Source organism: Triturus cristatus, chromosome 5_1 (assembly GCF_964204655.1).
Source record: "Triturus cristatus chromosome 5_1, aTriCri1.1, whole genome shotgun sequence".
Lineage (NCBI taxonomy): Eukaryota > Metazoa > Chordata > Amphibia > Caudata > Salamandridae > Triturus > Triturus cristatus.
In genome coordinates, this window is record NC_140587.1 from 596071607 (window position 1) to 596093861 (window position 22255).

Below are 22255 nucleotides of genomic sequence, written 5' to 3' on the forward strand. Positions count from 1 at the left end.
GAGGATCAGAGAAGAAATACTCTTGTGGGATGAGTTCAATGAAAAAACACATGGAGACCATCCACCCTGTCCACCTCGCGAGAGAAGAAACAAAGATTCAATTAAATGCGGCTGCTCTTCAAGACCCCAATATTCCATCTACCTCCGCACAAACTTCTTCAACACCAAGGCCACATATCATGCCTGAGTTCCAAAATGCTTCAGTCAGCTGCATTAAGAGCGCCACTGAACTTTGCTTTGGCGAGCAATGCATCAATGTGATTTCAGCTGTCCTTAAAGCGCACAAATGTAAAAAAAAAATTATAATCCGCTGTTTTTGCTCAAGAGTTCATTTCCTATTCTTCATTTTTTCTGTTCTTTTTAAAATTAAAAACACACAGAAAAAGTTAAAAAAAATAAAAATAAATAAATAAAACTGTTCTAAAAAAAAACCGGTTCTTTCGGAACCACATCTACTGGTTCAAAAAAGAAAAATGACCTGAATGATTGCATGAGAGTATGGATACTATGTGGGTGATTGGAGGAATGCAAGTGTAGTGCATGGTTATTTTATGAATGTTTGAGAAGTGGTAACGTGATTCAATGAGTTCTTGGATAATGGCAGGATAGTTAGAGGAGTACTCTGTAAGTGATTAGATGAGTACAAGTGTAGTGCACAAGTGATTGTAGTAGTGGATAGTTACTGCCTGGGTCGCATGAGTACATGGCTACTGACTGGATGATTAGACTACTGAAATGAAAGTGCATGGTGAATTTATAAGGGCTTGCATATTGGCACAGTAATTGGTTAAGTACATGGTGCAGGATGGGTGATTAGATGAGTGTATGGGAAGTGACAGGGGGATTGCAGGAGTTCATAAGTACTAGCTGAGTAATTGGAGGTGTGAATCAGTATTGTGTAGGTGGTTAGAGGTCTGCATGAAGGATTGTAGTAGTGCATGAGTTAGTGCCTGGGTCATTGTATGAGAATATGGGTAGTGACTGGATTATTAGAGTACTGCAAAGAGAATGCATGGTGAATTTATAAATATTTGTGTATTGACAGAGTGATTGGAAAACTACATGGTGCTGGATGGGTGATTGGAGAAGTGTACGGGAAGTCACAGTGTGATTGCTGGCCTGTATTAGTACTACCTGAAAATATGAAGGTGTGAATGAGCAGTGTATAGATGGTTACAGGACTGCATGTCTAGTATATGGTACTGGCTGGGTGACTGGAGGTGTGCACAGGGAGTGACATTGTGATTGCTGGACTGTATGGGTAGTACCTGGGAAAATGAAGGTGTGAATGAGCAGCGTGTAGGTGGTTAGAGGACTGCATGGATAGTGCACATGTGATTGTAGCAGTGCATGTGTTAGTGTCTGGGTCATTGCATGAGTACATGGGTAGTGACCGGATGATTAGAGTACTGCAAGGAGAGTGTATGGTGAATTTATAAGTGCTTGGGTATTGGTGGAGTGAATGGATTAGTATATAGTATATATATACTGCTAGATGGGTGATTGGAGAACTGCATGGGGACTGACAGGAGGATTGCTAGACTGCATGGGTACTACCAGGGTATTTAGAGAATTTAATGAGTAGTATGTAGCTGGTTAGAGGTCTGCATGGATAGTACACAGAGGATTGTAGCAGAGCTTGTGTTAGTGCCTGGGCCATTGTATGAGTACGTGAGCAGTGACTGGATGACTACAGTGCTGTAAAGAGAGTGCATGGTGTATTTATAAGTGGTTTTATATTGGCAAAGTGATTGGATAAGTACATCGTGCTTGATGGGTAATTGGAGAAGTGGACTGACAGGGGGGTTGCTAGACTGCATGGGTACTACCAGAGTATTTAGAGAAGTGAATCAGTAGTATGTAGCTGGTTAGAGTTCTGTATGGATAGTGTACATAGGATTGTAGCAGTGCTTGTGTTAGTGCCTCGCCCATTGTATGAATACGTGAGCAATGACTGGATGTTTACAGTGCTATAAAGAGAGTACATAGATAATATATAAGTGCTTGGGTATTTGCAGAGTGATTGGACAAGTACATCGTGCTAGATGGGTGATTGGTAAGTGCATGGGGAGTGATAGTGTGATTCCGAGACTAAATAGGTAGTACATGGGTAATTAGAGGAGTGAATCAGTAGTGTGTAGCTGGTTAGAGGTCTGTATGGATAGTGCACAGAGAATTGTAGCAGTGCTGGTTAGTGTCTGCACCATTGCATAATTATGTGACTAGTAACTGGATGATTAGAGTGCTGTAAAGAGAGTGCATGGTGTATTTATAAGTGCTTGGGTATTGGCGGAGTGATTGGATAAGTACATACTGCTGGATGGGTAATTGGAGAAGTGCATGGGACTGACAGGAGGATTCCTAGACTGCATGGGTACTACCTGGGTAATTAGAGGAGTGAATCAGTAGTATGTAGTTGGTTAGAGGGCTGCATGGATAATGCACAGAGTATTGTAGCTATGCTTGTGTTACTACCAAGGCCATTCCATAAGTAACTGGAATGATTACAGTGCTGCAAAAAGAGTGCATGTTGAATTTATAAGTGCTCAGGTATTGGCGGAGTGATTCCATAAGTAGATAGTGCTGGATGGGTGATTGGAGAAGTGCATGGGACTGACAGGGAGATACCTAGACGGCATACGTAGCACCTAGGTAATTAGAGAAGTGAATCAGTAGTAAGTATCTGGTTACAGGTCTGCATGGATAGTGCACAACGTATTGTAGCTGTAGCTGTGCTTGTGTTAATACCTAGGCCATTGCAGAAGTATGTGACTAGTAACTGGAATGATTACAGGCCTGCAAACAGAGTGCATGGTGAATTTATAAGTGATTAGGTATTGGCAAAGTGATTGGATAAGTAGATAGTGCTGGATGGGTGATTGGAGAAATGCATGGGACTGACAGGGGATTCCTAGACTGCATGGGTAGTACCTGGGTAATTAGAGAATTGAATCAGTAGTATGTAGCTGGTTAGAGATCTGCATGGATAGTGCACAGAGTATTGTAGCTATGGTTGTGTTAGTACCAAAGACATTCCATAAGTACATGACTAGTAACTGGAATGATTGCAGTGCTGCAAAAAGAGTGAATAGTGAATTTATAACTGCTTGGGTATTGGCGGAGTGACTGGATAAGTAGATAGTGCTGGATGGGTAATTGGAGAGGTGCTCTGGGGGCCTGGGTACGGGCCGTACCACCATTGTGGTGGTGACATAGGGGTACGCGTGGTACGGCCCGTACCCATGCTCTGGGGGCGTGGGTACAGGCCGTACCACCATTGTGGCGGTGACGTAGGGGTACGCATGGTACGGCCCGTACCCACGCCCCCCAGAGCGTGGGTACGGGCCATACCACCATTGTGGCGGTGACGTAGGGGTACGCGTGGTACGGCCCGCACCCATGCTCTGGGGGCGTAGGTACGGTCCATACATACGTGATGCTGGGTGAGGGTGCTGGGGTACGGTGTTGGAGTGCGGCGCGTACATGCGGTGGGGGTATGGTGCGTACACGTGCAGGCCTGGGGTACAGCACGTACAGGCGGAGGTACGGCGCATACATGCGGGGGTAAGGCGCGTAAAAACTGTTTGTGTTGTCTGTTGAATTTTAACACCATGGATGGCATTGGATTGAATTGCAAAATGTGGTTTTTGAAGTGGAATTTCAGTTTTTGCGCGTGTGTTAATGAAATAGGGCTTTTCAGCCAGTAGGTAACCCTAGGAATTCAGCTCGCGTACTTTTGGCAACTCTGCACAGCGCGACAACAGGGACTTTCAGTTTTTGTCTTTTTCGCGCTCTCAATATGCGTGTTCGCGCATGCGATAACAACTTTTTGTACAGTTCGTGATGTCGAACACGCAGAATTTGCAATCTGGCAAACAATATCTCACGAGCAACATAAAACCTTCTCAAAAACGATGATTTTGTGCATTTTCCTAAAAAAACTCCTCTGGTTGTCATTTTGCTGTAGTTTGGAGCACGGAGTCACTTTTATTTTTTTTTAAGAAAAATTTAAAAGAGGAAGTAAGTTCCACAGAGACTCCAACTTCCAGTTCCTGTCCTTTGTATTCACTTTTTTTTTTGTTATTATTGTGGTGGGTGGCCTGACCATATGGGTGGCTGCCATTTTGTGAAGCCACGTATTGTGCTTTTGCCATAGGCCTGCATTGTCTGTCTTGTATTCCTGAACTTTTCTTGTTTTTGTGAGTGGCCTGGCCATGTGGTGGCGGCCATTTTGTGGGACCAGCCACTGTGCTTTTTCCATAGGCCTCCAAGCTTGTGGCCTAGTCTGCCAGTGGGCCCAGGGGTACTACTCATCAATCATCACGGATGCATGGAAGTTAAACAACTATTTTTGTGTAGTCTGTTGAATTTCAACATCATTTATGACATGGATGGCTTTGGATTGAATTGCAAAAGGTGGTTTTTGGGGTGGAATTGCAGTTTTTGGATGTGTATTAAATAAATAGGGCTTTCAGACAGTAGGTAACCCTAGGAATTCAGCTCGCGTACTTCTGGCAACTCTGCACAGCGCGACAACGCGGACTTACAGTTTTTGTCTTTTTCGCGCTCTCAATATGCGTGTTCGCGCATGCGATAACGACTTTTTGTGGAGTTCGCGATGCCGAACACGCAGAATTTGCAATCTGGCAAACAATATCTCGCGAGCAACATAAAACCTTCTCGAAAATGATGATTTTGTGCATTTTGCTAAAAAAACTCCTCAGGTTGTCATTTTGCTGTAGTTTGGAGCAGGGAGTCACTTTTATTTGTAAACATTTTTTTTAAAAGAGGAAGTAAGTTCCACAGAGACTCCAACTTCCAGTTCCTGTCCTTTTTATTCACTTTTTTGATATTATTGTGGTGGGTGGCCTGACCATGTGGGTGGCGGCCATTTTGTGAAGCCAGGCATTGTGCTTTTGCCATAGGCCTGCATTGTCTGTCTTGTATTCCTGACCTTTTCTTGTTTTTGTGAGTGGCCTGGCCATGTGGTGGCGGCCATTTTGTGTGACCACCCACTGTGATTTTTCCATAGGCCTCCAAGCTTGTGGCCTAGTCTGCCAGTAGGGCCAGGGGTACTACTCATCAATCATCATGGATACTTGGAAGTTAAACAACTGTTTTTGTGTTGTCTGTTGAATTTCAACATCATGTATGGCATAGATGGCTTTGGATTGAATTGCAAAAGGTGGTTTTTGGGGTGGAATTGCAGTTTTTGGATGTGTGTTAAATAAATAGGGCTTTCAGCCAGTAGGTAACCCTAGGAATTCAGCTCGCGTACTTTTGGCAACTCTGCACAGCGCGACAACGCGGACTTACAGTTTTTGTCTTTTTCGCGCTCTCAATATGCGTGTTCGCGCACGCGATAACTTTTTGTACAGTTCGTGATGTCGAACACGCAGAATTTGCAATCTGGCAAACAATATCTCAAGTGCAACATAAAACCTTCTCAAAAACGATGATTTTCTGCATTTTGCTAAAAAAACTCCTCAGGTTGTCATTTTGCTGTAGTTTGGAGCACGGAGTCACTTTTATGTTTTTTTTTTTTTAAATTAAAAGAGGAAGTAAGTTCCACAGAGACTCCAACTTCCAGTTCCTGTCCTTTGTATTCACTTATTTTTTTGTTATTATTGTGGTGGGTGGCCTGACCATATGGGTGGCTGCCATTTTGTGAAGTCAGGCATTGTGCTTTTGCCATAGGCCTGCATTGTCTGTCTTGTATTCCTGAACTTTTTTTGTTTTTGTGAGTGGCCTGGCCATGTGGTGGCGGCCATTTAGTGGGACCAGCCACTGTGCTTTTTCCATAGGCCTCCAAGCTCCTGGCCTAGTCTGCCAGTAGGCCCAGGGGTACTACTCATCAATCATCACGGATGCATGGAAGTTAAACAACTATTTTTGTGTAGTCTGTTGAATTTCAACATCATGTATGGCATGGATGGCTTTGGATTGAATTGCAAAAGGTGGTTTTTGGGGTGGAATTGCAGTTTTTGGATGTGTATTAAATAAATAGGGCTTTCAGACAGTAGGTAACCCTAGGAATTCAGCTCGCGTACTTCTGGCAACTCTGCACAGCGCGACAACGCGGACTTACAGTTTTTGTCTTTTTCGCGCTCTCAATATGCGTGGTCGCGCATGCGATAACGACTTTTTGTGGAGTTCGCGATGCCGAACACGCAGAATTTGCAATCTGGCAAACAATATCTTGCGAGCAACATAAAACCTTCTCGAAAATGATGATTTTGTGCATTTTGCTAAAAAAACTCCTCAGGTTGTCATTTTGCTGTAGTTTGGAGCAGGGAGTCACTTTTATTTGTAAACATTTTTTTTAAAAGAGGAAGTAAGTTCCACAGAGACTCCAACTTCCAGTTCCTGTCCTTTATATTCACTTTTTTGATGTTATTGTGGTGGGTGGCCTGACCACGTGGGTGGCGGCCATTTTGTGAAGCCAGGTATTGTGTTTTTGCCATAGGCCTGCATTGTCTGTCTTGTATTCCTGACCTTTTCTTGTTTTTGTGAGTGGCCTGGCCATGTGGTGGCGGCCATTTTGTGTGACCACCCACTGTGATTTTTCCATAGGCCTCCAAGCTTGCGGCCTAGTCTGCCAGTAGGGCCAGGGGTACTACTCATCAATCATCACGGATACTTGGAAGTTAAACAACTGTTTTTGTGTTGTCTGTTGAATTTCAACATCATGTATGGCATAGATGGCTTTGGATTGAATTGCAAAATGTGGTTTTTGGGGTGGAATTGCAGTTTTTGGATGTGTGTTAAATAAATAGGGCTTTCAGCCAGTAGGTAACCCTAGGAATTCAGCTCGCGTACTTTTGGCAACTCTGCACAGCGCGACAACGTGGACTTACAGTTTTTGTCTTTTTCGCGCTCTCAATATGCGTGTTCGCGCACGCGATAACAACTTTTTGTACAGTTCGTGATGTGGAACACGCAGAATTTGCAATCTGGCAAACAATATCTCAAGTGCAACATAAAACCTTCTCAAAAACGATGATTTTCTGCATTTTGCTAAAAAAACTCCTCAGGTTGTCATTTTGCTGTAGTTTGGAGCACGGAGTCACTTTTATGTTTTTTTTTTTTTAAATTAAAAGAGGAAGTAAGTTCCACAGAGACTCCAACTTCCAGTTCCTGTCCTTTGTATTCACTTATTTTTTTGTTATTATTGTGGTGGGTGGCCTGACCATATGGGTGGCTGCCATTTTGTGAAGTCAGGCATTGTGCTTTTGCCATAGGCCTGCATTGTCTGTCTTGTATTCCTGAACTTTTCTTGTTTTTGTGAGTGGCCTGGCCATGTGGTGGCGGCCATTTAGTGGGACCAGCCACTGTGCTTTTTCCATAGGCCTCCAAGCTCGTGGCCTAGTCTGCCAGTAGGCCCAGGGGTACTACTCATCAATCATCACGGATGCATGGAAGTTAAACAACTATTTTTGTGTAGTCTGTTGAATTTCAACATCATGTATGGCATGGATGGCTTTGGATTGAATTGCAAAAGGTGGTTTTTGGGGTGGAATTGCAGTTTTTGGATGTGTATTAAATAAATAGGGCTTTCAGACAGTAGGTAACCCTAGGAATTCAGCTCGCGTACTTTTGGCAACTCTGCACAGCGCGACAACGCGAACTTACAGTTTTTGTCTTTTTCGCGCTCTCAATATGCGTGGTCGCGCATGCGATAACGACTTTTTGTGGAGTTCGCGATGCCGAACACGCAGAATTTGCAATCTGGCAAACAATATCTCGCGAGCAACATAAAACCTTCTTGAAAATGATGATTTTGTGCATTTTGCTAAAAAAACTCCTCAGGTTGTCATTTTGCTGTAGTTTGGAGCAGGGAGTCACTTTTATTTGTAAACATTTTTTTTTAAAAGAGGAACTAAGTTCCACAGAGACTCCAACTTCCAGTTCCTGTCCTTTATATTCACTTTTTTGATGTTATTGTGGTGGGTGGCCTGACCACGTGGGTGGCGGCCATTTTGTGAAGCCAGGTATTGTGCTTTTGCCATAGGCCTGCATTGTCTGTCTTGTATTCCTGACCTTTTCTTGTTTTTGTGAGTGGCCTGGCCATGTGGTGGCGGCCATTTTGTGTGACCACCCACTCTGATTTTTCCATAGGCCTCCAAGCTTGTGGCCTAGTCTGCCAGTAGGGCCATGGGTACTACTCATCAATCATCAAGGATACTTGGAAGTTAAACAACTGTTTTTGTGTTGTCTGTTGAATTTCAACATCATGTATGGCATAGATGGCTTTGGATTGAATTGCAAAAGGTGGTTTTTGGGGTGGAATTGCAGTTTTTGGATGTGTGTTAAATAAATAGGGCTTTCAGCCAGTAGGTAACCCTAGGAATTCAGCTCGCGTACTTTTGGCAACTCTGCACAGCGCGACAACGCGGACTTACAGTTTTTGTCTTTTTCGCGCTCTCAATATGCGTGTTCGCGCACGCGATAACTTTTTGTACAGTTCGTGATGTCGAACACGCAGAATTTGCAATCTGGCAAACAATATCTCAAGTGCAACATAAAACCTTCTCAAAAACGATGATTTTCTGCATTTTGCTAAAAAAACTCCTCAGGTTGTCATTTTGCTGTAGTTTGGAGCACGGAGTCACTTTTCTGTTTTTTTTTTTTTAAATTAAAAGAGGAAGTAAGTTCCACAGAGACTCCAACTTCCAGTTCCTGTCCTTTGTATTCACTTTTTTTTTTGTTATTATTGTGGTGGGTGGCCTGACCATATGGGTGGCTGCCATTTTGTGAAGTCAGGCATTGTGCTTTTGCCATAGGCCTGCATTGTCTGTCTTGTATTCCTGAACTTTTTTTGTTTTTGTGAGTGGCCTGGCCATGTGGTGGCGGCCATTTAGTGGGACCAGCCACTGTGCTTTTTCCATAGGCCTCCAAGCTCCTGGCCTAGTCTGCCAGTAGGCCCAGGGGTACTACTCATCAATCATCACGGATGCATGGAAGTTAAACAACTATTTTTGTGTAGTCTGTTGAATTTCAACATCATGTATGGCATGGATGGCTTTGGATTGAATTGCAAAAGGTGGTTTTTGGGGTGGAATTGCAGTTTTTGGATGTGTATTAAATAAATAGGGCTTTCAGACAGTAGGTAACCCTAGGAATTCAGCTCGCGTACTTTTGGCAACTCTGCACAGCGCGACAACGCGAACTTACAGTTTTTGTCTTTTTCGCGCTCTCAATATGCGTGGTCGCGCATGCGATAACGACTTTTTGTGGAGTTCGCGATGCCGAACACGCAGAATTTGCAATCTGGCAAACAATATCTTGCGAGCAACATAAAACCTTCTCGAAAATGATGATTTTGTGCATTTTGCTAAAAAAACTCCTCAGGTTGTCATTTTGCTGTAGTTTGGAGCAGGGAGTCACTTTTATTTGTAAACATTTTTTTTAAAAGAGGAAGTAAGTTCCACAGAGGCTCCAACTTCCAGTTCCTGTCCTTTATATTCACTTTTTTTGATGTTATTGTGGTGGGTGGCCTGACCACGTGGGTGGCGGCCATTTTGTGAAGCCAGGTATTGTGTTTTTGCCATAGGCCTGCATTGTCTGTCTTGTATTCCTGACCTTTTCTTGTTTTTGTGAGTGGCCTGGCCATGTGGTGGCGGCCATTTTGTGTGACCCCCCACTGTGCTTTTTCCATAGGCCTCCAAGCTTGTGGCCTAGTCTGCCAGTGGGCCCAGGGGTACTACTCATCAATCATCACGGATGCATGGAAGTTAAACAACTATTTTTGTGTAGTCTGTTGAATTTCAACATCATTTATGACATGGATGGCTTTGGATTGAATTGCAAAAGGTGGTTTTTGGGGTGGAATTGCAGTTTTTGGATGTGTATTAAATAAATAGGGCTTTCAGACAGTAGGTAACCCTAGGAATTCAGCTCGCGTACTTCTGGCAACTCTGCACAGCGCGACAACGCGGACTTACAGTTTTTGTCTTTTTCGCGCTCTCAATATGCGTGTTCGCGCATGCGATAACAACTTTTTGTGGAGTTCGCGATGCCGAACACGCAGAATTTGCAATCTGGCAAACAATATCTCGCGAGCAACATAAAACCTTCTCGAAAATGATGATTTTGTGCATTTTGCTAAAAAAACTCCTCAGGTTGTCATTTTGCTGTAGTTTGGAGCAGGGAGTCACTTTTATTTGTAAACATTTTTTTTAAAAGAGGAAGTAAGTTCCACAGAGACTCCAACTTCCAGTTCCTGTCCTTTTTATTCACTTTTTTTATATTATTGTGGTGGGTGGCCTGACCATGTGGGTGGCGGCCATTTTGTGAAGCCAGGCATTGTGCTTTTGCCATAGGCCTGCATTGTCTGTCTTGTATTCCTGACCTTTTCTTGTTTTTGTGAGTGGCCTGGCCATGTGGTGGCGGCCATTTTGTGTGACCACCCACTGTGATTTTTCCATAGGCCTCCAAGCTTGTGGCCTAGTCTGCCAGTAGGGCCAGGGGTACTACTCATCAATCATCACGGATACTTGGAAGTTAAACAACTGTTTTTGTGTTGTCTGTTGAATTTCAACATCATGTATGGCATAGATGGCTTTGGATTGAATTGCAAAAGGTGGTTTTTGGGGTGGAATTGCAGTTTTTGGATGTGTGTTAAATAAATAGGGCTTTCAGCCAGTAGGTAACCCTAGGAATTCAGCTCGCGTACTTTTGGCAACTCTGCACAGCGCGACAACGCGAACTTACAGTTTTTGTCTTTTTCGCGCTCTCAATATGCGTGGTCGCGCATGCGATAACGACTTTTTGTGGAGTTCGCGATGCCGAACACGCAGAATTTGCAATCTGGCAAACAATATCTTGCGAGCAACATAAAACCTTCTCGAAAATGATGATTTTGTGCATTTTGCTAAAAAAACTCCTCAGGTTGTCATTTTGCTGTAGTTTGGAGCAGGGAGTCACTTTTATTTGTAAACATTTTTTTTAAAAGAGGAAGTAAGTTCCACAGAGACTCCAACTTCCAGTTCCTGTCCTTTATATTCACTTTTTTGATGTTATTGTGGTGGGTGGCCTGACCACGTGGGTGGCGGCCATTTTGTGAAGCCAGGTATTGTGTTTTTGCCATAGGCCTGCATTGTCTGTCTTGTATTCCTGACCTTTTCTTGTTTTTGTGAGTGGCCTGGCCATGTGGTGGTGGCCATTTTGTGTGACCACCCACTGTGATTTTTCCATAGGCCTCCAAGCTTGTGGCCTAGTCTGCCAGTAGGGCCAGGGGTACTACTCATCAATCATCACGGATACTTGGAAGTTAAACAACTGTTTTTGTGTTGTCTGTTGAATTTCAACATCATGTATGGCATAGATGGCTTTGGATTGAATTGCAAAAGGTGGTTTTTGGGGTGGAATTGCAGTTTTTGGATGTGTGTTAAATAAATAGGGCTTTCAGCCAGTAGGTAACCCTAGGAATTCAGCTCGCGTACTTTTGGCAACTCTGCACAGCGCGACAACGTGGACTTACAGTTTTTGTCTTTTTCGCGCTCTCAATATGCGTGTTCGCGCACGCGATAACAACTTTTTGTACAGTTCGTGATGTGGAACACGCAGAATTTGCAATCTGGCAAACAATATCTCAAGTGCAACATAAAACCTTCTCAAAAACGATGATTTTCTGCATTTTGCTAAAAAAACTCCTCAGGTTGTCATTTTGCTGTAGTTTGGAGCACGGAGTCACTTTTATGTTTTTTTTTTTAAATTAAAAGAGGAAGTAAGTTCCACAGAGACTCCAACTTCCAGTTCCTGTCCTTTGTATTCACTTATTTTTTTGTTATTATTGTGGTGGGTGGCCTGACCATATGGGTGGCTGCCATTTTGTGAAGTCAGGCATTGTGCTTTTGCCATAGGCCTGCATTGTCTGTCTTGTATTCCTGAACTTTTCTTGTTTTTGTGAGTGGCCTGGCCATGTGGTGGCGGCCATTTAGTGGGACCAGCCACTGTGCTTTTTCCATAGGCCTCCAAGCTCGTGGCCTAGTCTGCCAGTAGGCCCAGGGGTACTACTCATCAATCATCACGGATGCATGGAAGTTAAACAACTATTTTTGTGTAGTCTGTTGAATTTCAACATCATGTATGGCATGGATGGCTTTGGATTGAATTGCAAAAGGTGGTTTTTGGGGTGGAATTGCAGTTTTTGGATGTGTATTAAATAAATAGGGCTTTCAGACAGTAGGTAACCCTAGGAATTCAGCTCGCGTACTTTTGGCAACTCTGCACAGCGCGACAACGCGAACTTACAGTTTTTGTCTTTTTCGCGCTCTCAATATGCGTGGTCGCGCATGCGATAACGACTTTTTGTGGAGTTCGCGATGCCGAACACGCAGAATTTGCAATCTGGCAAACAATATCTCGCGAGCAACATAAAACCTTCTTGAAAATGATGATTTTGTGCATTTTGCTAAAAAAACTCCTCAGGTTGTCATTTTGCTGTAGTTTGGAGCAGGGAGTCACTTTTATTTGTAAACATTTTTTTTAAAAGAGGAACTAAGTTCCACAGAGACTCCAACTTCCAGTTCCTGTCCTTTATATTCACTTTTTTGATGTTATTGTGGTGGGTGGCCTGACCACGTGGGTGGCGGCCATTTTGTGAAGCCAGGTATTGTGCTTTTGCCATAGGCCTGCATTGTCTGTCTTGTATTCCTGACCTTTTCTTGTTTTTGTGAGTGGCCTGGCCATGTGGTGGCGGCCATTTTGTGTGACCACCCACTGTGATTTTTCCATAGGCCTCCAAGCTTGTGGCCTAGTCTGCCAGTAGGGCCAGGGGTACTACTCATCAATCATCATGGATACTTGGAAGTTAAACAACTGTTTTTGTGTTGTCTGTTGAATTTCAACATCATGTATGGCATAGATGGCTTTGGATTGAATTGCAAAAGGTGGTTTTTGGGGTGGAATTGCAGTTTTTGGATGTGTGTTAAATAAATAGGGCTTTCAGCCAGTAGGTAACCCTAGGAATTCAGCTCGCGTACTTTTGGCAACTCTGCACAGCGCGACAACGCGAACTTACAGTTTTTGTCTTTTTCGCGCTCTCAATATGCGTGGTCGCGCATGCGATAACGACTTTTTGTGGAGTTCGCGATGCCGAACACGCAGAATTTGCAATCTGGCAAACAATATCTTGCGAGCAACATAAAACCTTCTCGAAAATGATGATTTTGTGCATTTTGCTAAAAAAACTCCTCAGGTTGTCATTTTGCTGTAGTTTGGAGCAGGGAGTCACTTTTATTTGTAAACATTTTTTTAAAAGAGGAAGTAAGTTCCACAGAGACTCCAACTTCCAGTTCCTGTCCTTTATATTCACTTTTTTGATGTTATTGTGGTGGGTGGCCTGACCACGTGGGTGGCGGCCATTTTGTGAAGCCAGGTATTGTGTTTTTGCCATAGGCCTGCATTGTCTGTCTTGTATTCCTGACCTTTTCTTGTTTTTGTGAGTGGCCTGGCCATGTGGTGGCGGCCATTTTGTGTGACCACCCACTGTGATTTTTCCATAGGCCTCCAAGCTTGTGGCCTAGTCTGCCAGTAGGGCCAGGGGTACTACTCATCAATCATCACGGATACTTGGAAGTTAAACAACTGTTTTTGTGTTGTCTGTTGAATTTCAACATCATGTATGGCATAGATGGCTTTGGATTGAATTGCAAAAGGTGGTTTTTGGGGTGGAATTGCAGTTTTTGGATGTGTGTTAAATAAATAGGGCTTTCAGCCAGTAGGTAACCCTAGGAATTCAGCTCGCGTACTTTTGGCAACTCTGCACAGCGCGACAACGTGGACTTACAGTTTTTGTCTTTTTCGCGCTCTCAATATGCGTGTTCGCGCACGCGATAACAACTTTTTGTACAGTTCGTGATGTGGAACACGCAGAATTTGCAATCTGGCAAACAATATCTCAAGTGCAACATAAAACCTTCTCAAAAACGATGATTTTCTGCATTTTGCTAAAAAAACTCCTCAGGTTGTCATTTTGCTGTAGTTTGGAGCACGGAGTCACTTTTATGGTTTTTTTTTTTAAATTAAAAGAGGAAGTAAGTTCCACAGAGACTCCAACTTCCAGTTCCTGTCCTTTGTATTCACTTATTTTTTTGTTATTATTGTGGTGGGTGGCCTGACCATATGGGTGGCTGCCATTTTGTGAAGTCAGGCATTGTGCTTTTGCCATAGGCCTGCATTGTCTGTCTTGTATTCCTGAACTTTTCTTGTTTTTGTGAGTGGCCTGGCCATGTGGTGGCGGCCATTTAGTGGGACCAGCCACTGTGCTTTTTCCATAGGCCTCCAAGCTCGTGGCCTAGTCTGCCAGTAGGCCCAGGGGTACTACTCATCAATCATCACGGATGCATGGAAGTTAAACAACTATTTTTGTGTAGTCTGTTGAATTTCAACATCATGTATGGCATGGATGGCTTTGGATTGAATTGCAAAAGGTGGTTTTTGGGGTGGAATTGCAGTTTTTGGATGTGTATTAAATAAATAGGGCTTTCAGCCAGTAGGTAACCCTAGGAATTCAGCTCGCGTACTTTTGGCAACTCTGCACAGCGCGACAATGCGAACTTACAGTTTTTGTCTTTTTCGCGCTCTCAATATGCGTGGTCGCGCATGCGATAACGACTTTTTGTGGAGTTCGCGATGCCGAACACGCAGAATTTGCAATCTGGCAAACAATATCTTGCGAGCAACATAAAACCTTCTCGAAAATGATGATTTTGTGCATTTTGCTAAAAAAACTCCTCAGGTTGTCATTTTGCTGTAGTTTGGAGCAGGGAGTCACTTTTATTTGTAAACATTTTTTTTAAAAGAGGAAGTAAGTTCCACAGAGACTCCAACTTCCAGTTCCTGTCCTTTATATTCACTTTTTTGATGTTATTGTGGTGGGTGGCCTGACCACGTGGGTGGCGGCCATTTTGTGAAGCCAGGTATTGTGTTTTTGCCATAGGCCTGCATTGTCTGTCTTGTATTCCTGACCTTTTCTTGTTTTTGTGAGTGGCCTGGCCATGTGGTGGCGGCCATTTTGTGTGACCACCCACTGTGATTTTTCCATAGGCCTCCAAGCTTGTGGCCTAGTCTGCCAGTAGGGCCAGGGGTACTACTCATCAATCATCACGGATACTTGGAAGTTAAACAACTGTTTTTGTGTTGTCTGTTGAATTTCAACATCATGTATGGCATAGATGGCTTTGGATTGAATTGCAAAAGGTGGTTTTTGGGGTGGAATTGCAGTTTTTGGATGTGTGTTAAATAAATAGGGCTTTCAGCCAGTAGGTAACCCTAGAAATTCAGCTCGCGTACTTTTGGCAACTCTGCACAGCGCGACAACGTGGACTTACAGTTTTTGTCTTTTTCGCGCTCTCAATATGCGTGTTCGCGCACGCGATAACAACTTTTTGTACAGTTCGTGATGTGGAACACGCAGAATTTGCAATCTGGCAAACAATATCTCAAGTGCAACATAAAACCTTCTCAAAAACGATGATTTTCTGCATTTTGCTAAAAAAACTCCTCAGGTTGTCATTTTGCTGTAGTTTGGAGCACGGAGTCACTTTTATGGTTTTTTTTTTAAATTAAAAGAGGAAGTAAGTTCCACAGAGACTCCAACTTCCAGTTCCTGTCCTTTGTATTCACTTATTTTTTTGTTATTATTGTGGTGGGTGGCCTGACCATATGGGTGGCTGCCATTTTGTGAAGTCAGGCATTGTGCTTTTGCCATAGGCCTGCATTGTCTGTCTTGTATTCCTGAACTTTTCTTGTTTTTGTGAGTGGCCTGGCCATGTGGTGGCGGCCATTTAGTGGGACCAGCCACTGTGCTTTTTCCATAGGCCTCCAAGCTCGTGGCCTAGTCTGCCAGTAGGCCCAGGGGTACTACTCATCAATCATCACGGATGCATGGAAGTTAAACAACTATTTTTGTGTAGTCTGTTGAATTTCAACATCATGTATGGCATGGATGGCTTTGGATTGAATTGCAAAAGGTGGTTTTTGGGGTGGAATTGCAGTTTTTGGATGTGTATTAAATAAATAGGGCTTTCAGACAGTAGGTAACCCTAGGAATTCAGCTCGCGTACTTTTGGCAACTCTGCACAGCGCGACAACGCGAACTTACAGTTTTTGTCTTTTTCGCGCTCTCAATATGCGTGGTCGCGCATGCGATAACGACTTTTTGTGGAGTTCGCGATGCCGAACACGCAGAATTTGCAATCTGGCAAACAATATCTCGCGAGCAACATAAAACCTTCTTGAAAATGATGATTTTGTGCATTTTGCTAAAAAAACTCCTCAGGTTGTCATTTTGCTGTAGTTTGGAGCAGGGAGTCACTTTTATTTGTAAACATTTTTTTTAAAAGAGGAACTAAGTTCCACAGAGACTCCAACTTCCAGTTCCTGTCCTTTATATTCACTTTTTTGATGTTATTGTGGTGGGTGGCCTGACCACGTGGGTGGCGGCCATTTTGTGAAGCCAGGTATTGTGTTTTTGCCATAGGCCTGCATTGTCTGTCTTGTATTCCTGACCTTTTCTTGTTTTTGTGAGTGGCCTGGCCATGTGGTGGCGGCCATTTTGTGTGACCCCCCACTGTGCTTTTTCCATAGGCCTCCAAGCTTGTGGCCTAGTCTGCCAGTGGGCCCAGGGGTACTACTCATCAATCATCACGGATGCATGGAAGTTAAACAACTATTTTTGTGTAGTCTGTTGAATTTCAACATCATTTATGACATGGATGGCTTTGGATTGAATTGCAAAAGGTGGTTTTTGGGGTGGAATTGCAGTTTTTGGATGTGTATTAAATAAATAGGGCTTTCAGACAGTAGGTAACCCTAGGAATTCAGCTCGCGTACTTCTGGCAACTCTGCACAGCGCGACAACGCGGACTTACAGTTTTTGTCTTTTTCGCGCTCTCAATATGCGTGTTCGCGCATGCGATAACAACTTTTTGTGGAGTTCGCGATGCCGAACACGCAGAATTTGCAATCTGGCAAACAATATCTCGCGAGCAACATAAAACCTTCTCGAAAATGATGATTTTGTGCATTTTGCTAAAAAAACTCCTCAGGTTGTCATTTTGCTGTAGTTTGGAGCAGGGAGTCACTTTTATTTGTAAACATTTTTTTTAAAAGAGGAAGTAAGTTCCACAGAGACTCCAACTTCCAGTTCCTGTCCTTTTTATTCACTTTTTTGATATTATTGTGGTGGGTGGCCTGACCATGTGGGTGGCGGCCATTTTGTGAAGCCAGGCATTGTGCTTTTGCCATAGGCCTGCATTGTCTGTCTTGTATTCCTGACCTTTTCTTGTTTTTGTGAGTGGCCTGGCCATGTGGTGGCGGCCATTTTGTGTGACCACCCACTGTGATTTTTCCATAGGCCTCCAAGCTTGTGGCCTAGTCTGCCAGTAGGGCCAGGGGTACTACTCATCAATCATCATGGATACTTGGAAGTTAAACAACTGTTTTTGTGTTGTCTGTTGAATTTCAACATCATGTATGGCATAGATGGCTTTGGATTGAATTGCAAAAGGTGGTTTTTGGGGTGGAATTGCAGTTTTTGGATGTGTGTTAAATAAATAGGGCTTTCAGCCAGTAGGTAACCCTAGGAATTCAGCTCGCGTACTTTTGGCAACTCTGCACAGCGCGACAACGCGAACTTACAGTTTTTGTCTTTTTCGCGCTCTCAATATGCGTGGTCGCGCATGCGATAACGACTTTTTGTGGAGTTCGCGATGCCGAACACGCAGAATTTGCAATCTGGCAAACAATATCTTGCGAGCAACATAAAACCTTCTCGAAAATGATGATTTTGTGCATTTTGCTAAAAAAACTCCTCAGGTTGTCATTTTGCTGTAGTTTGGAGCAGGGAGTCACTTTTATTTGTAAACATTTTTTTTAAAAGAGGAAGTAAGTTCCACAGAGACTCCAACTTCCAGTTCCTGTCCTTTATATTCACTTTTTTGATGTTATTGTGGTGGGTGGCCTGACCACGTGGGTGGCGGCCATTTTGTGAAGCCAGGTATTGTGTTTTTGCCATAGGCCTGCATTGTCTGTCTTGTATTCCTGACCTTTTCTTGTTTTTGTGAGTGGCCTGGCCATGTGGTGGCGGCCATTTTGTGTGACCACCCACTGTGATTTTTCCATAGGCCTCCAAGCTTGTGGCCTAGTCTGCCAGTAGGGCCAGGGGTACTACTCATCAATCATCACGGATACTTGGAAGTTAAACAACTGTTTTTGTGTTGTCTGTTGAATTTCAACATCATGTATGGCATAGATGGCTTTGGATTGAATTGCAAAAGGTGGTTTTTGGGGTGGAATTGCAGTTTTTGGATGTGTGTTAAATAAATAGGGCTTTCAGCCAGTAGGTAACCCTAGGAATTCAGCTCGCGTACTTTTGGCAACTCTGCACAGCGCGACAACGTGGACTTACAGTTTTTGTCTTTTTCGCGCTCTCAATATGCGTGTTCGCGCACGCGATAACAACTTTTTGTACAGTTCGTGATGTGGAACACGCAGAATTTGCAATCTGGCAAACAATATCTCAAGTGCAACATAAAACCTTCTCAAAAACGATGATTTTCTGCATTTTGCTAAAAAAACTCCTCAGGTTGTCATTTTGCTGTAGTTTGGAGCACGGAGTCACTTTTATGTTTTTTTTTTTAAATTAAAAGAGGAAGTAAGTTCCACAGAGACTCCAACTTCCAGTTCCTGTCCTTTGTATTCACTTATTTTTTTGTTATTATTGTGGTGGGTGGCCTGACCATATGGGTGGCTGCCATTTTGTGAAGTCAGGCATTGTGCTTTTGCCATAGGCCTGCATTGTCTGTCTTGTATTCCTGAACTTTTCTTGTTTTTGTGAGTGGCCTGGCCATGTGGTGGCGGCCATTTAGTGGGACCAGCCACTGTGCTTTTTCCATAGGCCTCCAAGCTCGTGGCCTAGTCTGCCAGTAGGCCCAGGGGTACTACTCATCAATCATCACGGATGCATGGAAGTTAAACAACTATTTTTGTGTAGTCTGTTGAATTTCAACATCATGTATGGCATGGATGGCTTTGGATTGAATTGCAAAAGGTGGTTTTTGGGGTGGAATTGCAGTTTTTGGATGTGTATTAAATAAATAGGGCTTTCAGACAGTAGGTAACCCTAGGAATTCAGCTCGCGTACTTTTGGCAACTCTGCACAGCGCGACAACGCGAACTTAAAATTTTTGTCTTTTTCGCGCTCTCAATATGCGTGGTCGCGCATGCGATAACGACTTTTTGTGGAGTTCGCGATGCCGAACACGCAGAATTTGCAATCTGGCAAACAATATCTCGCGAGCAACATAAAACCTTCTTGAAAATGATGATTTTGTGCATTTTGCTAAAAAAACTCCTCAGGTTGTCATTTTGCTGTAGTTTGGAGCAGGGAGTCACTTTTATTTGTAAACATTTTTTTTAAAAGAGGAACTAAGTTCCACAGAGACTCCAACTTCCAGTTCCTGTCCTTTATATTCACTTTTTTGATGTTATTGTGGTGGGTGGCCTGACCACGTGGGTGGCGGCCATTTTGTGAAGCCAGGTATTGTGCTTTTGCCATAGGCCTGCATTGTCTGTCTTGTATTCCTGACCTTTTCTTGTTTTTGTGAGTGGCCTGGCCATGTGGTGGCGGCCATTTTGTGTGACCACCCACTGTGATTTTTCCATAGGCCTCCAAGCTTGTGGCCTAGTCTGCCAGTAGGGCCAGGGGTACTACTCATCAATCATCATGGATACTTGGAAGTTAAACAACTGTTTTTGTGTTGTCTGTTGAATTTCAACATCATGTATGGCATAGATGGCTTTGGATTGAATTGCAAAAGGTGGTTTTTGGGGTGGAATTGCAGTTTTTGGATGTGTGTTAAATAAATAGCGCTTTCAGCCAGTAGGTAACCCTAGGAATTCAGCTCGCGTACTTTTGGCAACTCTGCACAGCGCGACAACGCGAACTTACAGTTTTTGTCTTTTTCGCGCTCTCAATATGCGTGGTCGCGCATGCGATAACGACTTTTTGTGGAGTTCGCGATGCCGAACACGCAGAATTTGCAATCTGGCAAACAATATCTTGCGAGCAACATAAAACCTTCTCGAAAATGATGATTTTGTGCATTTTGCTAAAAAAACTCCTCAGGTTGTCATTTTGCTGTAGTTTGGAGCAGGGAGTCACTTTTATTTGTAAACATTTTTTTTAAAAGAGGAAGTAAGTTCCACAGAGACTCCAACTTCCAGTTCCTGTCCTTTATATTCACTTTTTTGATGTTATTGTGGTGGGTGGCCTGACCACGTGGGTGGCGGCCATTTTGTGAAGCCAGGTATTGTGTTTTTGCCATAGGCCTGCATTGTCTGTCTTGTATTCCTGACCTTTTCTTGTTTTTGTGAGTGGCCTGGCCATGTGGTGGCGGCCATTTTGTGTGACCACCCACTGTGATTTTTCCATAGGCCTCCAAGCTTGTGGCCTAGTCTGCCAGTAGGGCCAGGGGTACTACTCATCAATCATCACGGATACTTGGAAGTTAAACAACTGTTTTTGTGTTGTCTGTTGAATTTCAACATCATGTATGGCATAGATGGCTTTGGATTGAATTGCAAAAGGTGGTTTTTGGGGTGGAATTGCAGTTTTTGGATGTGTGTTAAATAAATAGGGCTTTCAGCCAGTAGGTAACCCTAGGAATTCAGCTCGCGTACTTTTGGCAACTCTGCACAGCGCGACAACGTGGACTTACAGTTTTTGTCTTTTTCGCGCTCTCAATATGCGTGTTCGCGCACGCGATAACAACTTTTTGTACAGTTCGTGATGTGGAACACGCAGAATTTGCAATCTGGCAAACAATATCTCAAGTGCAACATAAAACCTTCTCAAAAACGATGATTTTCTGCATTTTGCTAAAAAAACTCCTCAGGTTGTCATTTTGCTGTAGTTTGGAGCACGGAGTCACTTTTATGGTTTTTTTTTTAAATTAAAAGAGGAAGTAAGTTCCACAGAGACTCCAACTTCCAGTTCCTGTCCTTTGTATTCACTTATTTTTTTGTTATTATTGTGGTGGGTGGCCTGACCATATGGGTGGCTGCCATTTTGTGAAGTCAGGCATTGTGCTTTTGCCATAGGCCTGCATTGTCTGTCTTGTATTCCTGAACTTTTCTTGTTTTTGTGAGTGGCCTGGCCATGTGGTGGCGGCCATTTAGTGGGACCAGCCACTGTGCTTTTTCCATAGGCCTCCAAGCTCGTGGCCTAGTCTGCCAGTAGGCCCAGGGGTACTACTCATCAATCATCACGGATGCATGGAAGTTAAACAACTATTTTTGTGTAGTCTGTTGAATTTCAACATCATGTATGGCATGGATGGCTTTGGATTGAATTGCAAAAGGTGGTTTTTGGGGTGGAATTGCAGTTTTTGGATGTGTATTAAATAAATAGGGCTTTCAGCCAGTAGGTAACCCTAGGAATTCAGCTCGCGTACTTTTGGCAACTCTGCACAGCGCGACAACGCGAACTTACAGTTTTTGTCTTTTTCGCGCTCTCAATATGCGTGGTCGCGCATGCGATAACGACTTTTTGTGGAGTTCGCGATGCCGAACACGCAGAATTTGCAATCTGGCAAACAATATCTTGCGAGCAACATAAAACCTTCTCGAAAATGATGATTTTGTGCATTTTGCTAAAAAAACTCCTCAGGTTGTCATTTTGCTGTAGTTTGGAGCAGGGAGTCACTTTTATTTGTAAACATTTTTTTTAAAAGAGGAAGTAAGTTCCACAGAGACTCCAACTTCCAGTTCCTGTCCTTTATATTCACTTTTTTGATGTTATTGTGGTGGGTGGCCTGACCACGTGGGTGGCGGCCATTTTGTGAAGCCAGGTATTGTGTTTTTGCCATAGGCCTGCATTGTCTGTCTTGTATTCCTGACCTTTTCTTGTTTTTGTGAGTGGCCTGGCCATGTGGTGGCGGCCATTTTGTGTGACCACCCACTGTGATTTTTCCATAGGCCTCCAAGCTTGTGGCCTAGTCTGCCAGTAGGGCCAGGGGTACTACTCATCAATCATCACGGATACTTGGAAGTTAAACAACTGTTTTTGTGTTGTCTGTTGAATTTCAACATCATGTATGGCATAGATGGCTTTGGATTGAATTGCAAAAGGTGGTTTTTGGGGTGGAATTGCAGTTTTTGGATGTGTGTTAAATAAATAGGGCTTTCAGCCAGTAGGTAACCCTAGGAATTCAGCTCGCGTACTTTTGGCAACTCTGCACAGCGCGAC